The following is a 12,041-nucleotide window of genomic DNA, read 5'->3' as shown; positions in this document are numbered from 1 at the left end:
GGAAAGAGGAGAAACAGCTGCCAGGTATGTTCTATTTGGTTCCAAATGACAGCAGCACCAGTTTGCACTTTCTCCTAGAAGTTTGTGTTTCTATTGTTCACACGTGTATCTTCATATGCCTATTGCCAGAGAGATGAGATAAGCTAAGCAAGAGCTACCATTTCAGATTCTTGACACCTGGTAGTTTGTGAATGCTGCTTTTTTGGAATCCAGAGAACCATCAAGCTCCCTTTCTTCCTCTTCTTACTGGGACCCTTCTGATTGATCAAAGCCTATGAAGTATTGGCCATTCAAGAGCCATAATAAAACAGTAATAAAATAATGAAGTCTGAACTGCAACAAGGAACTCACTCAAGCAAGGGCCCTCTGCTGCTGGGAACCAGAGACAATATTTCTCCTAAGAAAAATGTAAGAAGGATACAAAAAAGTCAAACAGATAATCTTCCCTCAAGACACAGTGTTCTCTCAAGTCCCCGTCCTTCTTTTCTGAAGGAAGGCACACTCAATTCTGGGGCAGAAGCTAGGAAATCAGCCTGAGACAATTGGTTTTCCCCTCCCCTTTTAATCTCCTGAAAGAGCTGCCAATTCTAGAAATTCCTCCTTTGATCAGAAGATAAAGCAGAACAATGCTGTAGCACTAAGCAGATTCCTGAGGGACATTCTTCGAGAGTGTGTAAAGCCTGCCTGGAAGTGTGTGTACATGGGGGGAGGAGGGGAGTTGGTGGAAAACCAGGAGTAGGAAGGGTGGGTGGAACAAGAGTTGGTAGCCACAGCCACAAGGAATAATCATATAGTTGCTTCTAGACTTCATAGAGTAGCAACTCCAGCCACTCTCATTTCCTGGGAGGCACAGGCATGTTTATTACAGTGATTAGAGGGCAACATCCACTTCAAATCCTCCCTCCAAAAAAAAAAAAAAAAAAAAAAAGACGAAAGAAAAATCGGATTTATATTCCACTATTTGTTGGAAGTGAGGTTTTACTTTTCTTACAGCTTTCTCACAATTTTTTTTTTTTTTTCTGTCGGAGAATTGCAGCCCATACTAGTCTATCACATTAGACTGGGAACCTCTGGAAGGAGCTGTTCTCTTACTGCTTAAGGGACAAAAATACTATGGATTAGAGTTAGAACTGAGTTTGAATCATGCCCCCAGCTTCACCATCTGTAAATGGGTTTAATTTTCCTAACTGCTTAACATGGTCATGTAATTTTTTTAATCTAACATTTGAGGGCTAAATACAAGCATAATCTCATTCAATTCTCACGAGGAAAGTGTTATTATGGAGATTGTATGTGAAGATATTTTGTAATGTAGAAAAGAGCCGTCTGGCTGTGAGTTATTATTGGGCCATCTTCTTCACCTGGCTGTTGTGAGGATTAGAAGAGACACTGATGTGAAAGCACTTTAAACGATCCACGTGATGGGCGGACTACTAATTACACACCCCGCAGCACCTGATCCACTGTGAGGACTCGGTAAACGCTGGTTGGAGTGAACGATTTTATATCTTGCCTGTTCCCTTCAGTCCTCCAATCACAAACTTATCTCCTCGGGCCTGGGGCCAAAACCACGAATCTGGGAGCTGCAGCCCAGATACAGGCGAGTGCAGAGTCCCAGGAGAGGGCACGGGAACAATAGAACAGTTCGGTGGTTGGGCGGGGGGGAACTTTGGACGCCGGGCCTGAGAAGTGGCCGACTGGGGTCCCCGGAGACCCCCTCCACTGGTCTGGGGCTGCACAGAGAGACGTCCTGAACCCGCACGACACTACTCCCGGGAAGCCGAAGTAAACCCCCACGCTCCCCCAGCTAGAGCCTCACGCGACGCACCCAGGCCCCGCCCACTCCTCAGGTAGGCCGTCCACACCAGCCAATCCACAAGAAGCCTGGGCACGGAAGGCGGTGCTTAACCGGCCGGAAGTGACGTCTCTGCTTGGCTGGCCGCAGAGTCCGCCGATGCTTTCGGTAGCAGCTGAGGCGGCTGAGTGGAAAATGGCTCGGACCGTGGCGGCTGTGGAGGCTTGGGTTGCGGTGGAGGCAGAGGCTCAGGCAGCGTGAGGTGAGGAGCGGTAGGTGCGGTGGGGGCCGGAACCTGGGACCCTCCTCTGCAAAGGCGGCGAAGGGCCCCAGGGGTCTTGGGAGGGTCTCTTGCCGCGGCCCCCAGTCCCCCGAGTGCCCGCTTCTGACCCTCCATCCCGTACTCTCGGCGCTGACCTAATCGACTTACCTCCCTCCGGGCCTTGTTTCCATCCAGGCCGTTGCTAGCTGCCCCTCCGAAGGTGCCTGCGTCCCACCAGGACCCTCTCGTCGGGGGCGGAGGGGGTCGCGCCTGGGAGTTAGTTTTGTCCCAAGGGGGGAGGAGAAGCCACCCCCTGGTTCTCGGGACCCGGCCGGAGCCGCGATGGCCGGTCCTACCCTCTGGTCGAATTGTTGGATTCTGGCGACTGTGTGTGCTGCACTTCTCAGCTGTGACCCGCATCCCCCCACCCCCGCTGCTTTTCTCCTCCTTGTCCCATCTCCGGCTTTGGGGGCGAACGATCCTTTTTCTCCAATCCTACCCCCACCCCGGTTCCTTTTTTTTTTTTTTTTTTTTGCCGCGAATCCACTTGCTTCGGGGAAGACAGTATTATTTCAGTGTGTATTTAGTGCATCATCTTTCTGGGAGGGCGGTCAGATTAAAAATATTTGCTTAACTCTTCCTGAATGACGGAGGAACAATAAATAATTGAAGAGAAAAAAGCGCATGCTTATTTTCCTCACTAAATGGTTTGGCTTTAAGAACGAGATTCTCCAGCTGTGGAGTTTTTTCTGGGGGGAGCAGGGATTGAGGAGGGAAATGAGGAAGGAGAAAAGTAAGTGAGGAATAAAGTCTGGAGATACAGAACGTGGAAGAGAGAGCCTGTGGTAGTTCTTTCCCTATATTAGCCTGATGGAAGTTCAGGTTGTAATTATATTTTTATTTTGAACAGTGGGTGTTGAATTGGGTGTAAGGAAGGAGGCCTTTCTCTGTGAACCAAGATTACTTCTTAAAGAGGTGCCCTAAAATCTTTCCAGGTTGGTGTCAGGCAGAAAAGTTCTGTTGGGAAAATTGTGTAACATACTGGAGCAGCAAAGCCACAGATTAGAGGAGATGCAGAAAAAGAAAGCTATTCTTAGAAGAGTGGTGAAGACGTAGTATAAAAAGAGGGACGGCCGTAGGGGGCTCCAGGGACACTCATTCCAGGAGAGACTTTGTACCTTTGCCTCCTTGGCTTGTGGTTAAGTTTCCACATAAGACACCTCTCAGCAACTCTGCCAGGGCTGGGGCTGATGCTCTTATTCGTAGTAGCAAATTAGACCGAAGTGCCTTGGTTGAGGTCTGTACCGTCGAAGATAACTGCTTGTTGACTATTACCACAGTCTTTGAGTACTGAAGAGCATTTTGACTGAATTATTTAACTCAAACCTAATTCATGAGTGATTTTACATAGGTACAAAGCCCATATAGAGCTGCTTCAAGTAATTTTGCCTAAGTTAGTAGATTCTAAAACAATTTTTTCTTATGAAAATCTCTTGTGATTTGTGTTTTGTATGCAATGTTGCTTGCAGTTTTTCTTGGCAAGCAATATAGTGTTTTCGTCCATAGGTTTCACAACTTTTTCTATATCATGGAATATAAAAGTTGGCATGCTTGCATTCTAGAAACTATAACTTTATGTAATCAGTTGTATGTTAAGCATATGATTGTTTTTCTCTTCTGTAAATGGTTCTAAAATTTTCAATTAATTGGAGATTGCTGCATCAGTTTCCATGTCCAGGAATCCTTCTTTATCTAGCCCAATGTTTTTGCACTTAGTAAGCACATTCAATAAATGAACTTATACCTAACCAAGAGTATTGAATTTCCCAAGAGTTCAGAGTTCTTATCAGAGCATCAGAGCAAACTTTTCAGAGCAACAGGGTGAAGCACTTTTTTTTTAATGTTTTGTAACTTGTGTTTCTTTGATAATATAAATTATCCATCTTTATTGTATTTGCCGTATTCCAAAAATAATTTAAGACAGGTAAATGATAAAGGTGAATGTTTTAGTGCAGTTCATTCACACAGTACACGATGTGATTTGTTAGTTGTACCTGAGTAAGGCTAAGAATTGACCGTATGGAAGATCTTGTTTTCAGAGGGCCTATAGGGGTGTCCGGTACAGCAGTGGTTCTAGTAATAGAAAAATGAATGAGATAGTGCTTGTCCCCAGTAAGTTCTCTAGTCCATCTGGGGGAGATAAACACAGATTATAACAGTATGGTTATAAGGGCATATAAGGGTTGTGGATCCAAAACACTGAAAAGGATGTGATCACCTGGGCTGAGAGATGGAGAGGGAATGAGTGCATCTCATGAGCACAGAGATGCTCAAATTGAGTCTCAAAGGGTGAATTCCTTTTATTAATGAGGGCAGGATAGAGGTTATCAGCTTCCAGACCCTGCTGTGATACTACCAAGCTGTTTAATACCTCTGGTACCTTGTTTTTTTCATTTGAGAGTTGGACTACATCTAAATCAATGATGTCCAGTAGAAATATTAAATGACAGCCACGTATGTAAGATATTGTACATTTTCTTGGTAAATCTTGAAATCTGGTGAACATTTTACACTTACAACATATCTTACTTTGGACTAGCTACTTGTCAAGCACTCAATAGGTGTTTGTGGTTAGTACATACCATATTAGACAATGCAGATCTAGCATGTGAAAATTCTTCTTTTCTGTCTTGGATTCCTGCTTGAAAAGGAAAAGCAACGCCTATGAGAAATGTATAAATGTAGTCATTTATAATTTCTAGTCGTTTTGATAGTAGTCATACATGATGCTCTTTTGATTGGAATTATAGTCATACTTGAAAATGATGTTGCTGTAGGAGATCTTTCAGGTTGTTCATAGGGTTTTGGTTGGGACTAGAAGAAACTTTGTTTTCCCTGTGTCTGGTGCAGTCACATTTTGAAATATCTTTATTTTGTGTTTTTATATATATTTTGTATCTCTCCTTGTCTCTGCAGTCTGTTATTTATAACATGTGATGGATTCAAAATACAGTGAGATAGTGCACATGGACATTTTAGGCAGTTAAAAATGGAGATTTGTACAATTTTAAACTACATTTTGGATTTCTTAAAATTTTTAATTCAGCTATTTGGGTACAAAAGTGAATGGGGTTTTTAAACACTCTTGATTTTAATAGATTAGAAGGCAGTTATTATTGGTTTAGCAGTGTATTTATTTTTTAACCTTGAGAATGAATTAAGATACTATAAAATGAACATCCCTACTGTTAAACATATGGCTTTCTTTTAGTCTTATAGTACAAAAGTTACATTATTGGTAAATGATGTACAGTGCTGATTCACTTAATTTGTTGTGCATTGAGTTTGGTTTTAAAAAAAACAAACAGAGGCTTATTTTAGTCATGATAACTATGACTAACAATGATAAAGTGGGCTTCCCTGGTCACAGTGGTTCAGAATCCGCCTGGCAATGCAGGGGACACGGGTTCAAGCCCTGGTCCAGGAAGATCCCACATGCTGTGGAGCAGCTAAGCCCATAAACCACAACTACTGAGCCTGTGCTCTAGAGCCCGCGAGCCACAACTACTGAAGCCACAACTACTGAAGCCCACATACCTAGAGCCCGTGCTCTGCAACAAGAGAAGCCACCGCAATGAGAAGCCCAAGCACCGCAACCAAGAGTAGCCCCCGCTCACTGCAATTAGAGAAAGCCTGTGCACAGCAACAAAGACCCAATGCAGCCAAAAATAAATAAATTAAATTAAATTAAAAAATTTTAAAAAATGATAAATTATTTCCTTACGTTTGTATTGATTAATGATTATAGAGTAAGTAATGCTCCCCTCTCCCCCAAACCTTATTCTCTGAAATAAATGGGGCAGGTATTTTTCTCATTTTCTTGAAGAGGAAAATGAGACCCAGTGAAGTTGTGACTTGTTTAGGATAATACATTAGAGATGTTGCTTGAATTTACAGTGTCTTACAATGCTAAGCCTAGAGTTCTTTTCATTGCATCTCTTCTATGGTACTTCAGTGTTTAGATACATAGCGCTTAACAGATTTTGGAGTGTGTATTAATGGGTACTTCCTGCCTTTAAGGAATTTATATTCCAACTTGGAGAGACCAACTACAATACATATAGCAGAAAGTAATTATTAAAAAATTATTAATGGGAAAGAAAAATGTAAGGGATAGTATAGTTACATTTAAAATAGATGAGTTAACTAGGCAAGATGTTTGATTTTTGAGTAGAGGGTTTAGATCTTAAACTGTTACTGTAGGAAGAAGGTGATGAAGTGTTAAGGACAATTATTTCAATGTACAGGGAACAACTTGGGGAAAAACTTAGATAAGAAAGTATAGCTTTAAGGAAGGATTTGCAAAGCTTATTTAAAAAGATAAAGGCAAGACAGAGGTGAAGTAGGAAATGAGAATAAATAGACATCTGCAATATAAATTTAGAGGCCAGTGGTCAGAAATTTTATATTATTTGGATGATTCAGGAAATCTTAGCACGTGCTGTGAACTTGTTGAGGCTTGAGTAGTGTGGAAGACGTGGCTAAGAGTACGGAAAGAGAGGTTGTTGACTATAATGAGCAGTAGAGTAATGTGAGTTCCTGTTAAATGAGTAGGGATTTGATAAGAATTTTACTATGAGAAAAGAATAAGGCAGTGTTCATAAAGGAAAATTGGTTAAAAATTTTGCAATATGGGTGATTCTAATTGAAACAGGTTATTTTTTAAAAGTATTTTCCTATAAAAACTGAAATTGGCAGTTTACTTTCAGAAAATACTAGTAGAAGCAGGAAGACGTTAAGTATTGTTAAAGTTCTACTGTGCAATGTGGGGAAAAAGCAAAGGCAGCCCTTCTAGGTAAAGGGGTGGGGAATATGAGAGGATACAATAGAAGGAAATCAAAGGTAAGAGGTACTTACCTTCTGGTGAGGTGGGAAAAGAACATGGATGTTGATGGGAGAGATACGTGCACTTAAATCCCTGCCTAATTAGTGAACAGGAAAACACTTTTTCAGATGTTTATTTGCAGTTTTGGAAATTATGCAAAGCAGGTATCCCCCACCCCCCATAAACTCTGAAGGAGACCTGATTACCTGTAAACAAAACCATAGTGCTATGAGTAGCCATAACCAGATTGATTTATTAAGTCACTTTATATGTGTTCATAATGTAATTTATAACTGTTCTGACTCTTCTTTTTAGTTGTTTTTTGTTTTTAATTTATTTTTGGCTGCATTGGGTCTTTGTTGCTGAGTGTGGGCTTTCTCTAGTTGCGGCCAGAGAGGGCTACTCTTCGTTGCGGTGCTCCGGCTTCTCATTGCAGTGGCTTCTGTTTGTTGCGGAGCTCGGGCTCTAGGCATGTGGACTTCAGGAGTTGTGGCAAGTTGTGGCATGCGGGCTCAGTAGTTGTGGTGCACGAGCTTAGTTGCTCCGTGGCATGTGGGATCTTCCCAGACCAGGGTTCAAACCCGTGTCCCCTGCATTGGCAGGAGGATTCTTAACTGCTGTACCACCAGGGAAGTCCCTTCTTTTTAGTTTAGTGTGTAAGTGTTTTTTAGACTATAGTGCTGAGTTGGGAAATGTGCTCTTTGTCTCGAGACTATAGCCTGGTTTCATCTGACTAGATCTCATTATGACATTTATCAGACTGGAATTCTGCCTATATTAAAATACATCACATGGGAGCTTCCCTGGTGGCACAGTGGTTGAGAATCCGCCTGCCAATGCAGGGGACACGGGTTTGAGCCCTGGTCAGGGAAGATCCCACATGCCGCAGAGCAGCTAAGCCCGTGCACCACAACTACTGAGCCCATGTGCCACAACTACTGAAGCCCGCGCGCCTAGAGGCTGTGCTCCACAACAAGAGAAGCCACAGCAGTGAGAAGCCCGCGCACCGCAACTAAGAGTAGCCTGAGCTCGCTGCAACTAGAGAAAGCCCACGCTCAGCAACAAAGACCCAACGCAGCCAAAAAAAAAAACCTGAACAGTTACAGTGTCATGTCATGTTTTTGTTTGTTTGTTTTGTTTAAGTCAGATTTATTGATATATAATTTACTTATAGTAAAATGCATCTGTTTTAGGTGTACAGCTCTATAAATTTTGAGAAATAGTGACAGTGTGTAACTGCCACCACCACAATTTAGATATGGAATAATTCAGTCGCTTTAGAAAGTGTCCTTTTGCCCCTTGTAATTGTTCCCTCCCACTCACCCTCCAGTCTCTGGCAACAACTGATTTTTCTTTTTCATTTCTATAGTTTTTTTTTTTAAGTTGTTGGGAGTAGGAGTTTATTAATTAATTAATTTATTTTTCCTGTGTTGGGTCTTCGTTTCTGTGCGAGGGCTTTCTCTAGTTGTGGCAAGCGGGGGCCACTCTTCATCACGGTGCGCAGGCCTCTCACTATCGCGGCCTCTCTTGTTGCGGAGCACAGGCTCCAGGCGCGCAGGCTCAGTAGTTGTGGCTCACGGACCTAGTTGCTCCGCAGCATGTAGGATCCTCCCAGACCAGGGCTTGAACCCGTGTTCCCTGCATTAGCAGGCAGATTCTCAACCACTGCGCCACCAGGGAAGCCTTCTCATTTCTATAGTTTTGCCTTCCAGGAATGTCATGTAAATTGGCATCATACGGTACCTATAGCCTTCTAAGTCTGGCTTCTTTCACTTAGCATAATGTTTTGAGATTCAATAAACCCTTTAAAAGAAAGAAACCAAACTAATTTTTAGAACAGTTTTAGACTACAGAAAAATTGTTAAGATAGTACAGAGAATTCCCATAAACTCTGGACCTGGCTTCCCTTATTATTTTTTTTATGTGTGTAAACTATATTTGCTAATTGTCAAAAACACAAGATTCTAGAATTAAGTTTTTTGTGTGGAAGTTGTGTGAAGGTTTCTGTCATGATGACTTTCTAATGACTTTTATTGTAAATTATGTATAATAAAATTTGTAATTTAACCAATTTTAAGTGTACAGTTCAGTGACATATGTACAATGTTATGCAACCATCACCACTATTTCCAAAATTTGTCATCACTCCAAACAGAAACTCTGTACCCATTAAGCAGTAACTACCCATTCCCCTTTGTCCTAGCTCCTGGTAATTGCTAATCTACTTTCTGTCTGTATAACTGTACTTAATTGCCAAGATATGGAAGCAAGCTAAGTGTCCATCAACAGATGAATTGGTAGAGATGTAGTGTATACACACGCGCGCGCGCGCACACACACACACACACACACACACACACAGTGGGATACTACTCAGCCATAAAAAAGAAGGAAATGTTGCCATTTGCAACAATGTGGGTGGACTTGGAGGATATTATGCTAGGTGAAATAAGTCAGACAGAGAAAGACAAATATTATATGATATCACTTAAATGTGGAATCTAAAAATACAATAAACTAATGAATATAACAAAAAAACAAACAGACTCACAGATGTAGAGAATAAATTAGTGGTTACCAGTGGGGAGAGGGAAGGGGAGAGGGGCAATATAGGGGTAGGGGATTAAGAGGTACAAACTATTATGTATAAAATAAGCTATAAGGGTATATTGCACAATACAGGGAATATAATCAATAGTCTATAATAACTATAAATGGAATGTAACCTATAAAAATTGTGGGGAATTCCCTGGTGGTCCAGTGGTTGGGACTCCACGCTCTCACTGCTGAGGGCCAGGGTTCAATCCCTGGTCGGGGAACTAAGATCCAACAAGCTGTGTGGCATGGCCAAAAATTATTTAATTAATTAATTAATTTAAAATTAACTTATTTATTTTGCCTGCATTGGGTCTTTGTTGCTGCGCGCAGACTTTCTCTAGTTGTGGCGAGTGGGGGCTACTCTTTGTTGCGGTGTGCAGGTTTCTCACTGCGGTGGCTTCTCGTTGCAGAGCACTGGCTCTAGGCATGCGGGCTTCAGTAGTTGTGGCACACAGGCTGTAGAGCACAGGCTCAATAGTTGTGGTGCACGGACTTAGTTGCTCCGTGGCATGTGAGATCTTCCCAGACCAGGGCTCAAACCTGTGTCCCCTGCATTGGCAGGCAGATTCTTAACCACTGCGCCACCAGGGAAGTCCCTATCCTTTTTAAAAATTATAGTCATTCTAGTAGGCGTGAAGTGGTATCTCATTGTGGTTTTGATTTGCATTTCCCTAATGAATAATAATGTTGAGCATCTTTTCATATGCTTATTGGCAGTAAGCTGCCTGGTTTTTTTTTGGCCATGCCACGCGGCTTGTGGGATCTTAGTTCCCCAACCAGGGATCAAACCTGCGCCCCCTGCAGTGGAAGTGCAGAGTCTTAACCACTGGACCGCCAGGGAAGTCCCTAAGCTGCCTTTTTAAATGGTAGGAACAGGGACTTCCCTGGCGGTCCAGTGGTTAAGAATCCGCCTTCCAATGCAGGGGATACGGGTTCGATCCCTGGTTGGGGAACTAAGATCCCACGTGCCGCAGGGCAACTAAGCCCATGCACCGCAACTACTGAGCCCACGCACTCTGGAACCTGCACACTGCACTGAAAGATCCCGCATGCTGAAACTAAGATCCCACGCAGCCAAAAGTAAATAAATAAATATTTTTTAAAAATGGGACTTCCCTGGTGGCACAGTGGTTAAGAATCTGCCTGCCAATGCAGGGGACACAGGTTTGAGCCCTGGTCTGGGAAGATCCCACATGCCGCAGAGCAACTAAGCCAGTGCACCACAACTACTGAGCCTGTGCTCTAGAGCCTGTGAGCCACAACTACTGAAGCCTGCGCTCCTAGAGCCTGTGCTCCGCAATAAGAGAAGCCACCACAGTGAGAAGCCCATGCACCGCAGGAAGAGTAGCCCCTGCTCGCTGCAACCAGAGAAAGCCCACTTGCAACAATGAAGACCCAATGGAGCCCCCCCCAGAAAAAGGTAGGAATGTACTGATGGTTGTTCCAGTAGTTGAACAGGTGTAATGCATGTCTTTTTGAAATATTTATTTATTTGGTTGCATGGGGTCTTAGTTGCAGCAGGCGGGCTCCTTAGTTGCAGCACATGGGCTCCTTAGTTGTGTCAGGTGAGCTCCTTAGTTACGACACCAGGGTTCCTTAGTGCGGTTTGCCAGCTCCTTAGTTGCGGCATGCGGGCTCCTTAGTTTTGGCATGCAAACTCTTAGTTGCGGCATGCGTGTGGGGTCTAGTTACCTTACCAGGGATCGAACCTGGGCCCTCTGCATTGGGAGTGCAGAGTCTTATCCACTGCACCACCAGGAAAGTCCTGTAATACATGTATTTTTTTATGCCTGTTATATACTAAGAATATATGTATATTATTTTATTTAACCCTGACTACACGATAAGATATCTGTGTTTTACAGATGAGAAAACTAAGACAAAGGCAGATTAAGTAAATTGTTTAGGAATATACAGTAAGAGGGAGGTCTGATATTTGAGCTTGGGTCTTGCTGCTACTTCATTTTCTTCTCGTTGTTATCACTGTTGTTCTATAAAACTAGTAATTTCATGCATTTGATGTCATGTGAAAATAGAATTTTGTTAGCCATAGAAATTGATGGAGTTTAGAAGAAAACTTCCAGCAGTATTCATGTCAGTCTTTCATTATTATTCCCTATTTGGTGATTCTCAGTTGCAATTCAGTTTTATTTTTTCCTACCTTAAGCCATGTTGGAAATGGAGGCATATACCATAACAGCACAGAAGCTTACTGTTATTTGCCATGTTGGAATTGGGGTAATGTCAGGGTATATTTAATGATTCATGTTAAATGAATGAACAATAAAGTAGTCCAAAGTTCAGTTATTATCTTCACAAAGCAATACTACTGTTGGGATTCTGGGTTAGATTGAAAACTGCTTTGTCAGTAAAATGTCTTTGAACAGGAACCTCTTGCTGTGACAGTATCCCCCCCTTTGTCCCATTCCCAGACACAGTGATACGCATAAGCAGATATAGAAAGCTGTTCTCGATGAATGCTCTGGTTGTGAACCCCTTAT

At 42.6% G+C, this 12,041-nt stretch overlaps 1 protein-coding gene across 1 annotated transcript in view; it reads left to right on the top strand.

Moving 5' to 3' along the window:
• The first annotated feature begins 1,978 nt into the window (after positions 1-1,978).
• PIK3C2A (phosphatidylinositol-4-phosphate 3-kinase catalytic subunit type 2 alpha) overlaps positions 1,979-12,041 on the top strand; it is a 101,944-nt gene continuing 91,881 nt past the window's right edge. The window contains exon 1 of the mRNA XM_007448588.1: positions 1,979-2,057. The gene's annotated coding sequence lies outside the window, so the exon portion shown is untranslated. The remainder of the gene's footprint in view (positions 2,058-12,041) is intronic.

This window comes from Lipotes vexillifer, unplaced genomic scaffold (assembly GCF_000442215.2).
Source record: "Lipotes vexillifer unplaced genomic scaffold, Lipotes_vexillifer_v1.1 scaffold519, whole genome shotgun sequence".
Taxonomy (NCBI): Eukaryota; Metazoa; Chordata; class Mammalia; order Artiodactyla; family Lipotidae; genus Lipotes; species Lipotes vexillifer.
Note: the sequence above shows the minus strand (reverse complement) of the source record. Positions and strands in the feature narration are given on the sequence as shown.